The sequence below is a fragment of the Pongo abelii genome, chromosome Y (assembly GCF_028885655.2).
Source record: "Pongo abelii isolate AG06213 chromosome Y, NHGRI_mPonAbe1-v2.0_pri, whole genome shotgun sequence".
Lineage (NCBI taxonomy): Eukaryota > Metazoa > Chordata > Mammalia > Primates > Hominidae > Pongo > Pongo abelii.
Genome location: NC_072009.2, coordinates 47,962,340 through 47,980,756, shown reverse-complemented (window position 1 = coordinate 47,980,756; position 18,417 = coordinate 47,962,340). Strand labels below are relative to the sequence as shown.

Below are 18,417 nucleotides of genomic sequence, written 5' to 3'. Positions count from 1 at the left end.
AATCACAGCACTTTGTGAGGCTGAAATGGGTTGATCACTTGAGGTTAGCAGTTCAAGACCAGTTTGGACCAGTGAAACCCTGATGTTTCAGGGAGTCAGTGTGGTGCCATTGAACTCCAGCCTAGGCAACACAGAGAGGCTTTGTCCAAAAAAAAAAAAAAAAGGCAAAAGAAAAAAGAAAATAAAAGTAAATTAATATAGGTTATTAAGAAAGTCACAAAGAACGAAACAGAAAAACAATCAAAAAGAACAAAGACTATTTACCAGATATACACAATTACCTTAAATAAGTAAATCTAAGATTTAGTAATATTCGTGAAAGAGTTCAGCAAAAGGAATGTATATACAGCATATTCAAGTGAATAATAACAACTTTCAAAAATTTGAGGGAAATATAAATATGTAGGTTCAGAAAGATCGTAGTCAACAAAAAAGATTAATACCACATAAAACTACCCCACAACAAACAAGAATAAAACTCTTGCTCCAGTCACCACTGCCAGCTTGCTCACCTTGTTGTTCTGCGGCTCCACTATCCCACTCTTCTGCCCATTGAAATAGAAGAAGTGATCGTCATGCTGCTCATTGACAATGGCTCTGGCATGTGCAAAACTGGCTTTGCTAGGGATGACGCTCCCTGAGCCATGTTTCCCTCCATCGTGGGGTGCCCCCGACACCAGAGAATGATGGTGGACATGGGCCCGAAGGACACCTACATGGGCAACAAAGCCCAGAGCAAGCACAGCATCCTGACCCTGAAGTACCCCATCAAGTATGGCATCATCACCAACTGGGACAACATGGAGAAGATCTGGCACCACTTCTACAATAAGCTGCATAGGGCCCCAGAAGAGCAGCCAGTGCTGCTAACCAAGGAACCCCTGAGCCCCAAGGCTAACAGAGAGAAGATGACTCAGATTATGTTTGAGACCTTCAACACCCAAGCCATGTGGCCATCTGAGATGTGCTGTCCCTCTATGCCTTTGGGTGCACCACTGGCATTGTCATGGACTCTGGACACAGGGTCACCAACACAGTGCCCTTCTAGGAGAGCTACTAACTTCCCCATGCCATCCTGTGTCTGGACTTGGTTGGCTGGGACTTGACTGAGTACCTCATGAAGATCCTCAACCAGCTAGGCTACAGCTTCACCACCACAGACGAGTGGGAAATCATGCACAACATCAAGGAGAAGCTGTGCTAGGTCTCCCTGAACTTCAAGCAGGAGATGGCCACTGCCACATCCTCCTCTTCTTTGGAGAAGGGCTACAAACTTCTCGATGGCCAGGTCATCACTATTGACAAGGAGCGGTTCCGGTGTCCAGAGGTGCTGTTCCAGCCTTCTTTCCTGGGCATGGAATCTTGCAGCATCCATGAAACCACCTTCAACTCCATCATGAAGTGTGACGTGGACATCCGCAAAGACCTGTATGCCAACACGGTACTATCTGGCAGCACCACCATGTACCCAGGCATTGCCGACAGGATGCAGAAGGAGATCACTGCCCTGGCTCCCAGCATCATGAAGATTAAGATCATTGCACCCTCAGAGCGCAAGTACTCAGTGTGGATTGGTAGCTCCATCCTGACCTCACTGTCCACCTTCCAGCAGATGTGGATTAGCAAGCAGGAGTATGATGAGTTGGGCTCCTCCATCATCCACCACAAATGCTTCTAAATGGACTAAGCAGATGTGTAGCATTTGCTGCATGGGTGAATACAGAAGTATAAATTTGCCCTTGGCAAATGCGTACACCTCATGCTAGCCTCATGAAACTGGAATAAGCCTTTGAGAAGAAATTATCCTTGAAGATTGTATCTGATACTAAAACTGGATCATAGAACTTGTTGCTGATTTTGACCTTGTATTCAAGTTAATTGTTCCCCTTGGTATTTGTTTAATACTGTGTACATATCTTTGAGTTCAAACTTTAGTGCACGTTGCATGGACATTTCGTGACTGAGGTAAGAATGTACTTGTGGAAGACAAGCCTGTGGCTTGGTGAGTCTGCATGGCCAGCAGTCTCTGATCTGTGCAGGGTATTAATGTATCAGGTCTGAGTGTTCTGGGATTTCTCTAGAGGCTGGCAAGGACTCCTGACCTAGTTGCTTCTGTCCTGCCTGTCTGTCACGGTTGGAAAGTCCAAGCCATAGGACCCAGTTTCCTTTCTTAGCTGATGTTTTTTGCCAGAACACCGTGGGCTCTCACTTGCCTTGATTTGGAAGCAGTTTGCGTTTACACTTGTAAGTGTATTCATCCTTTTAATTTATGTAAGATTTTTTGTATGAAATTCTAGATTCTATAAAGACATGACAACAAATTTTTGTTTTCTACTGTTATATGAGAACGTTAGGCCTCAGCAACACATCATTGTGTAAGGAAAAATAAAAATGCTGCCAAAAGAAAGAATCAAGCTCTCAAAGTTTGAGAAACAAAGAAAATTCTAAAAGCACTAACAGAAAATAAACAAAAAAATGGAGGAGCTTGAAATCACTCGGCAAAAGACTTGTCACCAATATGATTTTAAGGAAGACACAGTATTAAAAGATATAAATTGTGATTTCAAAAACATCATTGGAACAGAGGATAAATGTCTACAGTTTTTATGTGACAAAAGTTGTCAGCTTAAGCTAGTTGATTATTAACTATTAGATGTTTTCTCTGAGCCTTTGAAGACCATCAAAAACTACAGCAGCAACACTAATGATAAAAACAAAGCAGTCAAAGCTTATCACTACTGAAGATATTTAAATGCGAAACATTTAAAAGCAGACATGGGAGGAAGAAGGGAAAAAATGATGTATGACTCAATCAGAAACAACTAACAAGATAACAGTAGTAAGAACTTACTTATCAATAATTATCTTGAATGCAAATGAATTAAATTGTGTGATTAAAAGATGTGGAGTGACCAAATGCATTTTAAAAATGGGATTCAACTACATTTTACCCATGAGACCCACTTAATCTTTAAGGACAAACAAGGGCTGGAAATGAAGGAATAGAAGAAGATACTGCTATGCAAATGGTAATAAAAAATTAGGAGTGGCTATACTCCTATCTATAAAAGAGATTTCAATTCAAAACCTGTCATAAGACCAAGAAGGTCATCATTTAATAATAAAACAATCAATTCATCAAAAGGTTATAACAATTATATATATACATCTGTACTCAACATTGGAGCACCTAAATATTTAAAGCAAATATAAATAGAAATGAAGAAGAAAACGGCAATAAAATAATTGTAGGAAATTTCAGTACCTCAATTAATACAAGGAATAGATAAACTCGACAGAAAATTAATAAGAAAATGCCAGACTTAATTTTAACTAAATGAACCCACAGACATATACAGAACTTTTCATCTTGTAGCAGCCAAATATATATTTTGCTGTAACATGCCTGGAGGATTCTCTAAGATAGACCATCTGCTAGGCCATAAAACAAGTCTTAACAAAGTAAGATGGCTAAAAACATATTTAATATTTTTTCAGACTGTCATGGTAGCAAACCAAAAATCAGTAAGAGGAGAAATCTTAAAAAAAACAAAACAAAACAAAAAAAAACACCTAGCAAATAATGAACTTTTTTTTTTTTTTTTGAGACAGAGTCTCGCTTTGTTGCCCAGGATGCAGTGCAGTGGCACAATCTCAGCTCACCGCAAGCTCCGCCTCCCAGGTTAACACCGTACTCCTTCCCCAGCCTCCCGAGTAGCTGGCAATATAGGCGACTGCCACCACCCCCAGCTAATTTTTTGTATTTTTAGGAGAGACACGATTTCACCATGTTAGTCAGGATGGTCTCGATCTCCTGAACTCATGATCTTCCCGCCTCGGCCTCCCAAAGTTCTGAGAATACAGGCATGAACTACTGCCCCACAGCCTACATGACATTTTTAAAACATTGCTCCTAAATAATGAATTGATGAAAAGAAACATAAAAAGAAAAATTCATAAATATCTTGAGACAAATAATAGTGGAAACACAACATACCTAAACTTATGGTGTGCAGTGAAGCAGCATTATGATGGAAAATTACAGCAATAAATGCATACATTAAAAAAATAAAGATACCAAATAAGCAACATCTCATTGTATCTAAGAAACTAGAAGGAAAAACAACAAACTTCAAAATTAGCACAATGAATAAAATAATAATTAAAACAGAAACAAATCAAATAGGGAACATAAACATCTGATGAGAAAAAAAAAGGCAGCCAAATTATAAAGCAATAAGTAAAGTTATCTCTCTTTGCAGATGACAAACTCCTATATGTAAAGACAGTTCAAATATTCTATTTAAGAAACTGTTAGAACCAATGAACAAATTTGGTAACATTATCGTACAAATAATTACCTAACTGAAAAAGAATTCAAGAAACTCATCTGACTATAAGTATATCAAAGAAATTAAATACTTTAAAAAAAGGTAACCAGAAAGTAAAAGATCTCTCCATTGAAAACTATGAGACGTTGATAAAAGCAATTTAAGAAGAAAAAAATAAATGGAAAGATTATCTATGCTTATGGATTGGGAGAGTTAATATTGTTAAAATATTTATAGCATCAAAAGCAATAGACAGATGAAATGCGATCCATCAAAATTTCAATGGCATTCTTCACAGAAATAGAAAACAAAATACAAAACTTGTATAGCTATATAGAGAGCCATAAATTGTGAAAACAATTCTTGAGAAAGAAAAAAAGTAGGAAGAATCACACGACCTTATTTGAAATTGGCATGAACACAGAAACATGACCAAATGAACAGAACAGAACATCCAAGCATATGTAGTCAATTAGTTTTACAAATCTGCAGCAAAATCGTAAAATGAGAAGAGGGATCATGTTTTCTATGAATAGTGTTGGGAAAACTAGATTTCCACATGCAAAAGAACAAAATTGTATCCACATTTTACATCATACACAAAAATCAAATGAAGATAAGTTGAAAAATCCTAAATGTAAGACTGCAACCTCTAAAACACCTAGAAGAGAACATAGAAAAAAGCTCATGAACGATGGCTTTGGTAATAATTATTTTGAATAGCATATTAAAAATTCAGTCCACATATACTAAAACAAATGAGCAACACTACATCAAATGAAAAAGGAATCAATCGACCAAATACAATAGCCTAAATATTGGGGAAAATGTTTTCAAGCTATATATCTGATGATGGGTTAAGATCTAAAGTTTATGAAGAAATTGTAAGTGGGAAAGAAAGTTTCTGGGGTGCCGGTTGATTTGATCTTCCCTGTGTGAGACACCCACGGGGAGCCAGGGGTGGCTTCTGAGGAGAAAATCTCCTTATTGCCTTCATGTCTTTTTCCCTGAGAGCACAACCACACAGCGCATTCCACTGGTTGCCGAGGGAGATAACACTCCCTTGAAGCAGTGGAGTATAATCAAACATCTTGGCTCTTCCTGAAACCTGTTCCCACCCGTTTCAGTCCTGATAAGTTAAAGATCTTAAGTAGTTTAGCCACATGACTTTGCTCAAGGGAATTCACAGAAACCACCAGTGCTATACATCTTACTCAATGACTTACGAGTTCACCTTCACTGATAAATCCTTTTCCTCATTCCTTCCGCTCCCTCCCAGCTACCCTAAGAACAAAGAGCTTGTAGACCACTAAATTAGGTGAAGCCTTACAGCTTTGGGCCTTGAGCAAGCCTCTGATGCTCCGGGGCCCTGGACCTGCCTTTTAAATGCTTATTCTCTCTCTTTCTAACTCCTTTGTCTCCCCCAGACTCAAGGTACCTGCGGGGTGTTGTGGGACTGTTTTCCCCAACATTGTGCAACTCAACAGTAGCAAAACAAATAAACATATTAAAAGTTGAGCAAAAGCTCTGAATTGACATTTCTCCAAGGAACATATAAAAATGGGCAACAGGTATTTAAAACATATTCAACATCATTAATCATCAGAAAAAATTGAAATCAAAGGTACTTTGAGATGTTACATAACTCACATCAGGATGGCTATTATTAAAAACTCAAAAGATCACAAAGGTTGCCTAGGATGTATAGAAAATGAAACTCATGTACAGTGTTGTTGGTAATGTGTAGCAATTATAAAAATTGGTATGGAGGTTTCCAGAAAATTAAAAACAAACCTACTTATGCCTCAACAACTCTTCCTTTAGACATATAACCAAACGAAATCCCTACCCCATAGAGATATTTGCACTCTCATATTCATTGAATCATTATTAACAGTACCTAAAATATGGAAACAACCTTGTTGTCCAGTACAAAGAAACGTTATTTAGCCCTAAGCAAGAATGAGATCTTGCCATTTGCCCCACCATGGAGGAGCTTGGGGGTAACTATGCTACGTGAAATAAACCAGGCACAGAAAGAAAAATATTTATAATCACACATATGCAACAGAAGGGAGGGTGGTGCCAGGCTTTTTTTTTTAATGAGTTCTCAAAGGCTAATAAAAAAAATCTCCCTCCTTATCACAAGAATGACACTAAGCTCTTCATAAACTATCCACCCCCATGACCTGAGCATCTCTCACTCAACCTCTCCTCCAACACTGGGGATCAAATTTCAGCATAGTTTGTAAAAGCAAATATCCGAACTATAGCAGTAACTATGTGAGATTAGAAATATGTTAATTTGTTCCAGTATAGTCGCCTTTGAAATAGCAATATGTATCCCATAGCATATGTTGTACATATGAAATGAACATAATAGGATGCATTTTTATTTATTTATTTATTTTTAAATTTTTATTATACTTTAAGTTCTAGGGTACGTGTCTACAGTATGTAGGTTTGAACATAGGTATTCGTGTGCCATGTTGGTTTGCGGCACCCATCAACTCATCATTTACATGAGGTATTTCTCCTAATGCTAATCCTCCCCCAAATCCCTACCCCCTACTCCCCGACAGGCCCTGGAGTGTGATTTTCCTTGCCCTGTGTCCAAGTGATCTCATTGATCAATTCCCACCTATGAGTGAGAATATGTGATGTTTGGTTTTATGTCCTTGTGAAAGTTAGCTGAGAATGATGGTTTCTAGCTCATTCATGTCTCTGCAAAGGACATAAACTCATCCTTTTTTATGGCTGCATAGTATTCCATGGTGTATATGTGCCACATTTTCTTAATACAGTCTATCATTGATGGATATTTGGCTGGTTTCCAAGTCTTTGCTGTTGTAAATAGTGCCACAATAAACAAACGTATGCATGTTTCTTTACAATAGCATGATTTATAATCCTTTGGGTGTCTATGCAGTAATGGGATTGGTGAATCAAATGGCAATTCTAGTTTTAGATCCTTGAGGAATCACCACACTGTCTTCCAGAGTGGTTGAACTAATTTACACTCCCACCAACAGTGTAAAAGTATTCCAATTTCTCCACATCTACTCCAGCATCTGACTCTTTAATGATCGCCATTCTAAGGGGCATGAGATGGTATCTCATTTTGGTTTTCATTTGCATTTCTCTGATGACCAATGATGATGAGCATTTTTCCCTGCTTCTGTTGACTGCATAGATGTCATCTTTTGAGAAGTGCCTGTTCTTATCCTTTGCCCACCTTTTGATGACTTTTTTTTCATATAAATTTGTTTGTGTTCTTTGTTGATTCTGGATATTAGTTCTTTGTTGGATGGGTAGATTGCCAAATTTTCTCCCATTCTGTAGGTTTCCTGTTTACTCTGATGGCAGTTTCTTTCACTGTGCAGAAGCTCTATAGTTTCATTAGATCCTATTTGTCTATTTTCACTTTTCTTGCCGTTGCTTTTGGTGTTTTAGTCATGAAGTCCTTGACCATGCCTATGTTCTTAATGGTATTGCCTAGGTTTTCTTCTAGGTTTTTTATGGTTTTAGGTTTAACATTTAAGTGTTTAATCCATTTTGAATTAATTTTTATGTAAGGTGTAAGGAAGGGATCCAGTTTCAGCTTTCTACAAATGGCTAACCACTTTTCCCAGCACAATTTGCTAAATAAGGAGTCCTTTCCCCATTTATTCTTTTTGTCAGATATGTCAAAAATGAGATGATTACAGATGTATGGTGTTATCTCTGAGGTCTGTCTTCTGTTCCATTGGTCAATATATCTGTTTTGGTATCAGTACCATGCTGTTTTGTTTACCATAGCCTTGTACTATAGTTTCCAGTCAGGTAGCATGATGCCTCCAGCTTTGTTGTTTTGCTTAAGACTGTATTGGCAATGTGGCTTCTTTTTTGGTTCCATATAAACTTTAAGGTAGTTTTTTTCCAGTTCTCTGAAGAAAGTAATTGGTAGCTTGATCAGAATGGCATTGCATGTATAAATTACTTTGGACACTATGGCCATTTTCAAGATATTGATTCTTCCTATCTATGATCATAGAACATTCTCCCATTTGTTTGTGTCCTTTTTTATTTTGTTAAACAGTGTTTTGTAGTTCTCCCTGAAGAGGTCCCTCACATCCCTTGTAAGTTGGATTCCTAGGTATTTTATTCTCTTTGAAGCAATTTTAAATGGGAATTCACTCACGATTTTGCTCTCTGTTATTGGTGTATAGGAATGCTTGTGATTTTTGCACACTGATTTCTTATCCTGAGACTTTGCTGAAGTTGCTTATCAGCTTAAGTAGATTTTGGGCTGAGACAATGGAGTTTTCTCAATACACAATCATGTCATCAGAAAACAGGGACAATTTGACTTCCTCAATTCCTAATTGAATACTCTTTATTTCTTTCTCTTGCCTGATTGCCCTGGGCAGAACTTCCAACACTATGTTGAATAGGAGTGGTGAGAGAGGGCATCCTTGTTTTGTGCTGGTTTTCAATGGGAATGGTTCCAGTATTTGCCCACTCAGTATGATATTGGCTGTGGGTTTGTGATAAGCAGCTTTCATTATTTTGAGATACGCTCCATGAATACCTAGTTTATTGAGAGTTTTTTTAGCATGAAGCACTATTGAATTTTGTCAGAGGCCTTTTTTCTACCTGTTGAGATAATCATGTGGCTTTTGTCATTGGTTCTGTTTATGTGATAGATTACATTTATTGACTTGCATAAGTTGAAACACACTTACATTTCAGGGATGAAAATGACATGATAGTTGTGGATAAGCTTTTTGATGTGCTGCTGAATTCAGTTTACTGGTATTGTACTCAGGATTTTCGCATCGATGTTCATCACAGCTATTGGTCTAAAATTATCTTTTGTTGTTGTGTCTCTGCCAGGCCTTAGTATCGGAATGATGGTGACATTATAAAATGAGTTAGGGAGGATTACTTCTTTTTTATTGATTAGGATAATTTCAGAAGGAATGCTACCATCTCCTCTTTGTACCTCCAGTAGAATTCAGCTGTGAATCCATCTGGTCCTGGATACTTTTTGGTTGGTGGGCAATTAATTATTGCCTCAATTTCAGAGCCTGATTTTGGTCTATTCAGAGATTCAACTTCTCCCTGGTTTAGTTTTTGTAGGGTGTATGTGTCCAGGAATTTATCCATTTATTCTATATTTACTAGTTTATTTGCATAGAGGTGTTTATGGTTTTCTCTGATGGTAGTTTGAACGTCTGAGGGACTGGTGGTGATATCCCCTTTATTTTATTTTTATTTAATTTTATTTTATTATTATTATGCTTTAGGTTTTATGGTACATGTGCGCAATGTGCAGGTTAGTTACATATGTATACCCGTGCCATGCTGGTGTGCTGCACCCACTAACTCATCATCTAGCATTAGGTATATCTCTCAATGCTCTCCCTCCACCCTCCCCCCACCCAACAACAGTCCCTGGAGTGTGATGTTCCCCTTCCTGTGTCCATGTGTTCTCATTGTTCAGTTCCCATTTATGAGTGAGAACATGCGGTGTTTGGTTTTTTTCCTTGCAATAGTTTACTGAGAATGATGATTTCCAATTTCATCCATGTCTCTACAAGGGACAGGAACTCATCATTTTTTGTGGCTGCATAGTATTCCGTGGTGTATATGTGCCACATTTTCTTAATCCAGTCTATCCTTGTTGGACATTTGGGTTGGTTCCAAGTCTTTGCTATTGTGAATAATGCTGCAAAAAACATACGTGTGCATGTGTCTTTATAGCAGCATGATTTATAGTCCTTTGGGTATATACTCAGTAATGGGATGGCTGGATCAAATAGTATTTCTAGTTCTAGATCCCTGAGGAATCGCCACACTGACTTCCACAAAGGTTGAATTAGTTTACAGTCCCAACAACAGTGTAAAAGTGTTCCTATTTCTCCACATCCTCTCCAGCACCTGTTGTTTCCTGACTTTTTAATGATTGCCATTCTAACTGGTGTGAGATGGTATCTCATTGTGGTTTTGATATTCGTTTCTCTGATGGCCACTGATGGTCAGCATTTTTTCATGTGTTTTTTGGCTGCATAAATGTCTTCTTTTGAGAAGTGTCTGTTCATGTCCTTTGCCCACTTTTTGATGGGGTTGTTTGTTTTCTTCTTGTAAATTTGTTTGAGTTCATTGTAGATTCTGGATATTAGCCCTTTGTCAGATTAGTAGGTTGTGAAAATTTACTCCCAGTTTTTAGGTTGACTGTTCACTCTGATGGTAGTTTCTTTTGCTGTGCAGAAGCTCTTTAGTTAGTTAGATTCCATTGGTCAATTTTGGCTTTTGTTGCCATTGCTTTTGGTGTTTTAGACATGAAGTCCTTGTCCATGCCTATGTCTAGAATGGTAATGCCTAGGTTTTCTTCTAGGGTTATTATGGTTTTAGGTCTAACGTTTAAGTCTTTAATCCATCTTGAATTGATTTTTGTATAAGGTGTAAGGAAGAGATCCAGTTTCAGCTTTCTCCATATGGCTAGCCAGTTTTCCCAGCACCATTTATTAAATAGGGAATCCTTTCCCCATTTCTTGTTTTTCTCAGGTTTGTCAAAGATCAGATTGTTTTAGATATGTGGTGTTATTTCTGAGGGCTCTGTTCTGTTCCATTGGTCTATATCTCTGTTTTGGTATGAGTACCATGCTGTTTTGTTTACTGTAGCCTTGTAGTATTGTTTGAAGTCAGGTAGTGTGATGCCTATTTGATTCTTCTCTCTTTTCTTCCTTATTAGTCTTGCTAGGGATCTATCCATTTTGTTGATCTTAAAAAAAAAAAATAGTTCCCAGATTCATTGATTTTTTTTAAATTTTTTTGTTTTTCTATCTCTTTCAGTTCTGCTCTGATCTTCCTTATCTTTTGCCTTCTGCTAGCTTTTGAATTTGTTTACTCTTGATTCTCTATTTCTTTTCATTGTGATGTTAGACTGTCAATTTTAGATCTTTTCTGCTGTCTCTTGTGGGCTTTTAGTTCTATAAATTTCCCTCTACACACTGCTTTAAATGTGTCCAGAAATTATGGTACATTGTGTTTTTGTTCACATTGACTTCAAAGAACATCTGTTTTTCTGCCTTCATTTCTTTACTTACCCAGCAGTCATTCAGGAACAAGTTGTTCAGTTTCCATGTAGTTCTGTAGTTTTGAGTGAATTTCTTAATGTTCGGTTATAATTTGATTGCACTGTGGTCTGGGAGACAGTTTGTTGTGATTTCTGTTCTTTTACATTTGCTTAGTAGTGCTTTATTTCCTATTATGTGGTCAATTTTAGAATAAGTGTGATGTGGTGCTGAGAAGAATGCATATGCTGTTGATTTGGGGTGGAGAGTTCAATAGATGTCATTAGGTTTGTTTGTTGCAGAGCTGAGTTCAGGTCTTGGATATCCTTGTTAACTTTCTGCCTTGTTGATCTGTCTAATATAGATAGTGCAGTGTTAAAGTCTCCCATTATTATTGTGTGGTAGTGTAAGTCTCTTTGTAGGTCTATAAGGACTTGCTTTATGAATCTGGGTGCTCCTATATTGGGTGCATATATATTTAGGATACTTAGCTCTTCTTCATGAATTGATCCCTTTACCATATGCATGGCTTTCTTTGTCTCTTTTGATCTTTTTTGCTTTAAAGTCTGTTTTATCAGAGACTAGGATTTCAACCCCTGCTTTTTTTTTTCTTTCCATTTGCTTGGTAGGTCTTCTTCCATCCCTTTATTTTGAGCCTATGTGAGTCTTTGAATGAGAGATGGGTCTCCTGAATACAAAATTTTGATAGGTCTCAACTCTTTATCCAATTTGCCAGTTTGTGTCCTTTAATTGGGGCATTTAGCCCATTTACATTTAAGGTTAATATTGTTATGTGTGAATATGATCCTGTCATTATGATGTTTGCTGGATAGTTTGCCCATTAATTGATACAGTCTCTTCATAGCATTGAAGGTCTTAACAATTTGTCATGTTTTTGTAGTGGCTGGTACTGGTTGTTTCTTTCTATCTATAGTGCTTCCTTCAGGAGCTCTTTTAAGGCAGGCCTGGTGGTGACAAAATCTCTCAGCATTTGCTTGACTGTAAAGGATTTTATTTCTCCTCCACTTATAAAGCTTAGTTCGGCTAAATATGAAATTCTGCATTGAAATTCTTTTCTTTAAGAGTCTTGAATATTGGCCCCACTCTCTTCTGGCTTGTACGGTTTCTGCTAAGAGATCCACTGTTGGTCTGATAGGCTTCCCTTTGTGAGTAACTCAACTTTTTTCTCTGGCTGCCCTTAACACTTTTTCTTCATTTCAATCTTGGTGAACCTGACAGTTATGTGTCTTGGGGTTGCACTTCTCAAGGAGTATCTTCCCGATGTTATCTATATTTCCTGAATTTGAATGTTGGCCTGCCTTACTAAGTTAGGGAAGTTATCCTGTATAATATGCTGAAGTATGTTTTCCAATTTGGTTCCATTCTTTCCATCACTTTCAGGTACACAAGTCAAATATAGATTTGGTCTTTTCACTTAGTCCCATATTTCTCAGAATATTGGTTTGTTTCTTTTTACTCTTTTTTTCTCTAACCCTGTCTTCTCACTTTATTTTATTGATATGATCTTCAGTCACTGACACTCTTTCTTCCACTTGATCATATCAGCTATTGAAGCTTGTGCATGTGTCATTAAGTTCTTGTGCCAGGCTTTTCAGATCCATCAGGCCACTTAAGGTCTTCTCTACACTCTTTCTTCTAGTTAGCCATTCATTTAATCACTTTTTGCGGTTTTTAGCTTCCATGTGATGGGTTCGAACATGTGACTTTAGCTCAAAGAGATTTGTCATTGCCAACCTTCAGAAGCCTACCTCTGGCAACTCATCAAAGTCATTCTCCATCCAGTTTTGTTCCATTGCTTGTCAGGAGCTGTGATCCTTTGAAGGAGAAGATGTGCTCTAATTTTTAGAATTTTCATCTTTTCTACTCTGGTTTCTCCCCACTTTTGTGCATTTATCAACCTTGGGTCTTTGATGTTGTTGACCTACACATAGGGTTTTGGTGTAAATGAAATTTTTTTTTTTGATGTTGAAGCTGTTCCTTTCTGCTTGTCAGTTTTCCTTCTAACCATGAGGTCCCTCAGCTGCAGTCTTTTGTAATTTGGGGGAGTTCCACTCCAGATTCTGTCTGCCTGTTTGTCACGAGCAGAGGATACAGAAGAGCAAATATTGCAGAATAGCAAATATTGCTGTCTGATCCTTCCTCTAGAGCTTCACCTCAGAGGGGAAGCTGCCTATATGAGGTCAGCCCCTACTGGGAGGTGTCTCCCAGATAGGCTACACAAGGGTCAGGGACCCACGTGAGGAGGCAGTCTGTCCAAACTCAGAGCTCAAATGGCATCCTAGGATAACCACTGCTCTCTTCAGAACTGTCAGACAGGGATGTTTAAGTCTGCCAAAGTTGTCTGCTGCCTGTTTTTCAGCTATGCCTGGCCCACAGTGGCAAAGTCTAGAGGCAATAGCCCTTGTTGAGCTGTGGTGGGCTCTGACCAGTTCAAGTTTTCTGCATGCTTTATTTACCTACTCAAGCCTTAGCAATGGTGGAAGCCCATCTACCAGCCAGGCTGCCACCTTCAGGGTTGATCTCAAACTGCTGCATTAGCAGTGATCAAGGCTCTGTGGGCATGGGGCCCACCAAGCCAGTCATGGGAGAGAATCACTTGTTCTGCCAGATGCCGTGACCTTGGGAAAAGTGCAGTATTTGCACAGGAATACTCTTTTTTTTTCCAGGTAGTCTGTCATGTCTCCTCTTGGCTAGGAAAGGGAAATCACTCAACCCCTTGCACTTCCCAATAGAGGTGACACCCCACCTTACTTCAGCTCACTCTCCGTGGGCTGCACCCACCTCCGTGGGCTGCACCAGTGTACAACCAGTCCCAATGAGATGAACCAATTCCCTCTGTGGGAAATGCTGAAATCACTGATCTGCACTGATCATGCTGGGAGCTGCAGACTGGAGCTGTTCCTATTTGGCCATCTTGGAACACCCCCAGGAAAAAATAGGATGCATTTTTAATGGTAATTTTTTTTTTTTTAAGATGGAATCTTATTCTGTCACTCAGGCTGGAGTTCAGTGGTGTGGAGAGTGCTTCCTCCACACACTTCCCTGTCCTTGTCAATCAGCTGGCTGTGAGGTCATTGAAACCAGAGATCTGAGGCTCAGGACAAGCCCAAGTAGTGTTGTGGCTGCCTGCCTGCCTTTCAAGAGCACTGTATGGTAGGGTCAGATTTTGGCTACAGAAATGGCTATTGTGTCAGCAGAGGAGGCCTTGTTGAGTTGATTTGAGAGACAATACAAGCACCAAGATTTGGAATGTACCAGGTTAGCGTTGGGGAAACCAGCCCCACACCATCCAGTGGGTACCCTGAGTCTGGAGGAGACAAAGGAATTAGAAAGAGACAGAATAAACATTTAAAAAGTGGGTCCAGGGGACCAGAGCATTGAAGGCTTGCTCATGGCCCATTGCTCTTGGGCTTCACCCAATTTATTGGTTTACAAGCTCTTTGTTCTCAGGGCATCTGGGAGGGGGAGGAAGGGATGAGGAAAAGGATTAATCAGTGAGGGAGAACTCGTGAGCCATTCAATAAGAAGTTTGGCACTGGCAGTTTCTGTGAATTTCCTTGAGCAAAGGCTTGTGTCTAACCTACTTAAGATCTGTAACTTATTGGGACTTAAACAGGTGGGAGCTGGTTTCAGGAGGAGCCAAAATGTTTGATTATACTCCATTGCTTCAAGGGAGTGTTACCTACCTGAACAACCTGTGGAATTCTGCTGAGCAGTTATGCACTTGGGGCATAAATATGTGAAGGCAATAAGGAGACTTTTCTCCTCAGAGGCTCCCCATGGCACCCCATGGGTTTCTCACACAGGGGAGACTAACACAACTGGCACCACAGAAACTCTCTTTTCCACAGTTAGTAATTATGGGTTTTTGGTTTGGACCATAGACAGGACAAGAGATAAACAATAATATTGGGGTGGCCCTGTGGTGACAGTATTTTCCAGCCAGCAGGACTGCTTTACCTTCTGGGAAGAAGGCTGGGCCTCAGCATCCCACAAAACTTCTTCCATCTGATCCCTTTTAGAGGGACATGAATAGAATGGGCCTCCACACTCCCAAGAAAGCTCTCAAGGACTTGGGCTTGGACTTTCCTGGAGACAAGACAATTTGAATGACACTGACTGCCAGGTACTGTCATCCCATGGGCCATGAGACCATTTCACCTGTTCACTTCCCCTCTACTCTTTATTGGGGACTAAGGCATGGAATGAGTGTAGGGATGACAGATGACAGGGCCCTGTCTGTGGGATAAGGACAGACCCCAGGGAAGGGGAATCCTCCAGCCAGGAGCCCAGGTCAGGAGCCAGGTGTGGGCAGCAGTTTCCTCTGACCCTATGCTTACTCCTGCAGCCTGACTCATCACCTGAATTTATGTCTATTTTGGAGAATGGAGAAAACAGACTTAGGAAAAGACACTTGCAGGCCTGTCACCTAAAGACAAGCCCTGTTGTAATTCTGGTGTGTTTATTTTTAGTATTTTGTTTGTTTCTCTTTTCTCATGTTTCTGATACATATCAGTGCTTTTTTGAGCACACTCCCCGAACTGTGTGATCTTCCTTTGTTGAGGAGGATCTTTTAAAACAAGAAAAGTACAGGCTGGCCAGCTGTGGATCTGGTCTACATTTGGGGCTGGCCTACATCTTGTCTGGCTTTCACACCATGTGCACTTTTTCTCCTCCTTTCCACATACCATAAGGATATTATCATCTTTCTTGGCACCTCTTTTGCCTGCTTGTATTTAGATCCTGCTCTGCCCTGGTGTGTGACCTTGGGCAGGTTAATGTGACTTCTCATCTCTAAAATGGGGATGGTGCAAGGACCTGCCATGGGGATTGTTGCAAAGATTAAGTGAGGGTGGTTATCAAAAGCCTAAGAGTACCATTGAGGCAGAGTGTGCATTCATAAAATACAAATTCTTTATTATCAAGTACTGCCTAATTGTTCTTTAGGATCAATCATCATTTATTCACATAACTATCAAGCTCTTGTTAATCATTTTCCTATTTTCAACACTGGAGAACAATACTTCATTGAAAGTCATTGTAAATAAAGTGCTAACGTATTATCAATTTCAAGTAATAGGCTACATTAAGTGCCTCAAGGGTGCCAGGTCAATCAGAACCTGAGCCAAGTGTTTGCAGCCACAGAGAAAATGGGAAAGGCATTGCAATTTGTGATATCCTGCGACCCACAGCCACAAGTGGCCAAATTGAAACAGGAAACCACATTCCTCAGCTTGGCTTCAGTTTCTTTACAAGTCCTACTGCTCTGACCTGAGAGAGCCTCTGCCCACCAAAATATGGTGTTCTTTGTGTCCCCCAGGCCACTGCAGGGTAGTGAGATGCACCAGTAGTGGCCCAACCATGTTGTCACCACCCTCCCTCTCATCTTTCTTGTTCCTTTTGTCTGCCCTCTGGCTGTTACAGTAACATGCTGGACCACTCTATGGCTGCACCTGAGTCGTGGTTGATGCCACTAGCACTGGCATCCTCTAAGGAAATTTCCTTCCAGACTAGGAAGTTGGTCTACACTTAGGGGCTGGACTTCATGATGCACACTGCGGATACCTCTGTGATTGTGTCTATTGATACCATTTTTGATGCCTACATGTGGATCTGCTTTAGACAGATCTAAAGTTTTTGAGCTGGATCTGGTGATTACTTGGGTCTTGTTTCAGGCAGCAGAAGTGTGGGTAGAGACAGGACTTTCTGCTGGAATCTGTGACATTTAATTAGACTTGGAACAAGTACACCTGGAACAGAGACTGTTCCTAGAGTCTCTGATACTACATATCATTTCTCATGTATTTTATTTTGAAAATAAAAATATATGCACATGACTGAAAAATACAGAGGTGAGCCAAGAGTTACACAGAAGGAGCTGCCACCATGTGCACCTCACTCTAGTCACCTGAACTACCTGTTAACAACCAGGTAACACAGAGGATGACTGAGTTTCTTACACTCCCCCATTTCCTCCACCCTCATCCAATGATAGGAATACCATGATTTTATTTTCTTTCTTAGTTATCATTGAAGTTGTAAGTAACTGTAGGATATAAATATTTAGATATACATTTTGTTGATCCAATACAATAGAATCTTGTGACTTTCCTCTTGTAGGAAGTATATTATCACTGTGAATTCACATACACGTCTTGGTATTCTATGGGTATATACAAATTTTTTCTTTAGCTTTCTATTTTCTTGAAGTTTCTATTCCTTTTATTCTCTCTTTCTTTTAAAATTAAATTGTCTCCTTTTATCACATCCTTAACATCTCCCCTCATTTCTAACCTCCCATCTGAAAAGTCACTGCTGGATGCCTTCCTTTTTCCTGTTCCCACCCAACCAACATCTCTCCAGGCCTGGAATTGAGCTGTCATTCCAAGGACTTTTATAACTGCCTCCCTGGGTTTTTACATGTCAAATGCTATTTCACTACTGCAACTCTGGGACTCATCTCCCGGAGAGCTAACCACTTTTCTTTTTTTTTTTTTAATTGTATGTGGTTTTGAAATATTTTTTAGATTCTGTCTTCCATTTTTTGAGAGTTTCACATTTTAACAGAATTTCAAGCTGTATTTCCTAATCTCAGAATTTTCTTATTACCTTCCTAAATTTTGTTACTTTCTATGGATGCAATATTTTGTACTTCTTTGAGACGATAGGGAGTATGAACTCTGAAATTTCCTTGAACAGAGGGCATGGGGCCAGAAGGAAAAAGGAACTTAAAGACTCATTTCTCTGGAAGTGAGTTGTGTGTTTGATCATATTTGTCTTTTATTTTTTGCATTTTTTAAAACTGTTGAACACTCATGTTTGTCTCTGCAATTAGTACTTAGGCTGAAAGGAGGATGATCACAGGCTCATTTCACACTGGGACAAGAGGAACTGGCCTTCAAACCAGGGGTCTACACATGGGAAGGATGATTTCCTCTGGGAATCCTTAAGCTTCCTTGTTTCCTCTGCAGAAACCTTCACCTTCAGTTGTCCTGCTGCTGCCTTGG

General features: G+C 39.4%; 1 pseudogene; it reads left to right on the top strand.

The window, feature by feature from the left end:
* The first annotated feature begins 557 nt into the window (after positions 1-557).
* On the top strand, positions 558-1,678 carry LOC129053202 (actin, cytoplasmic 2-like; annotated as a pseudogene).
* The last annotated feature ends 16,739 nt before the right edge of the window (positions 1,679-18,417 follow it).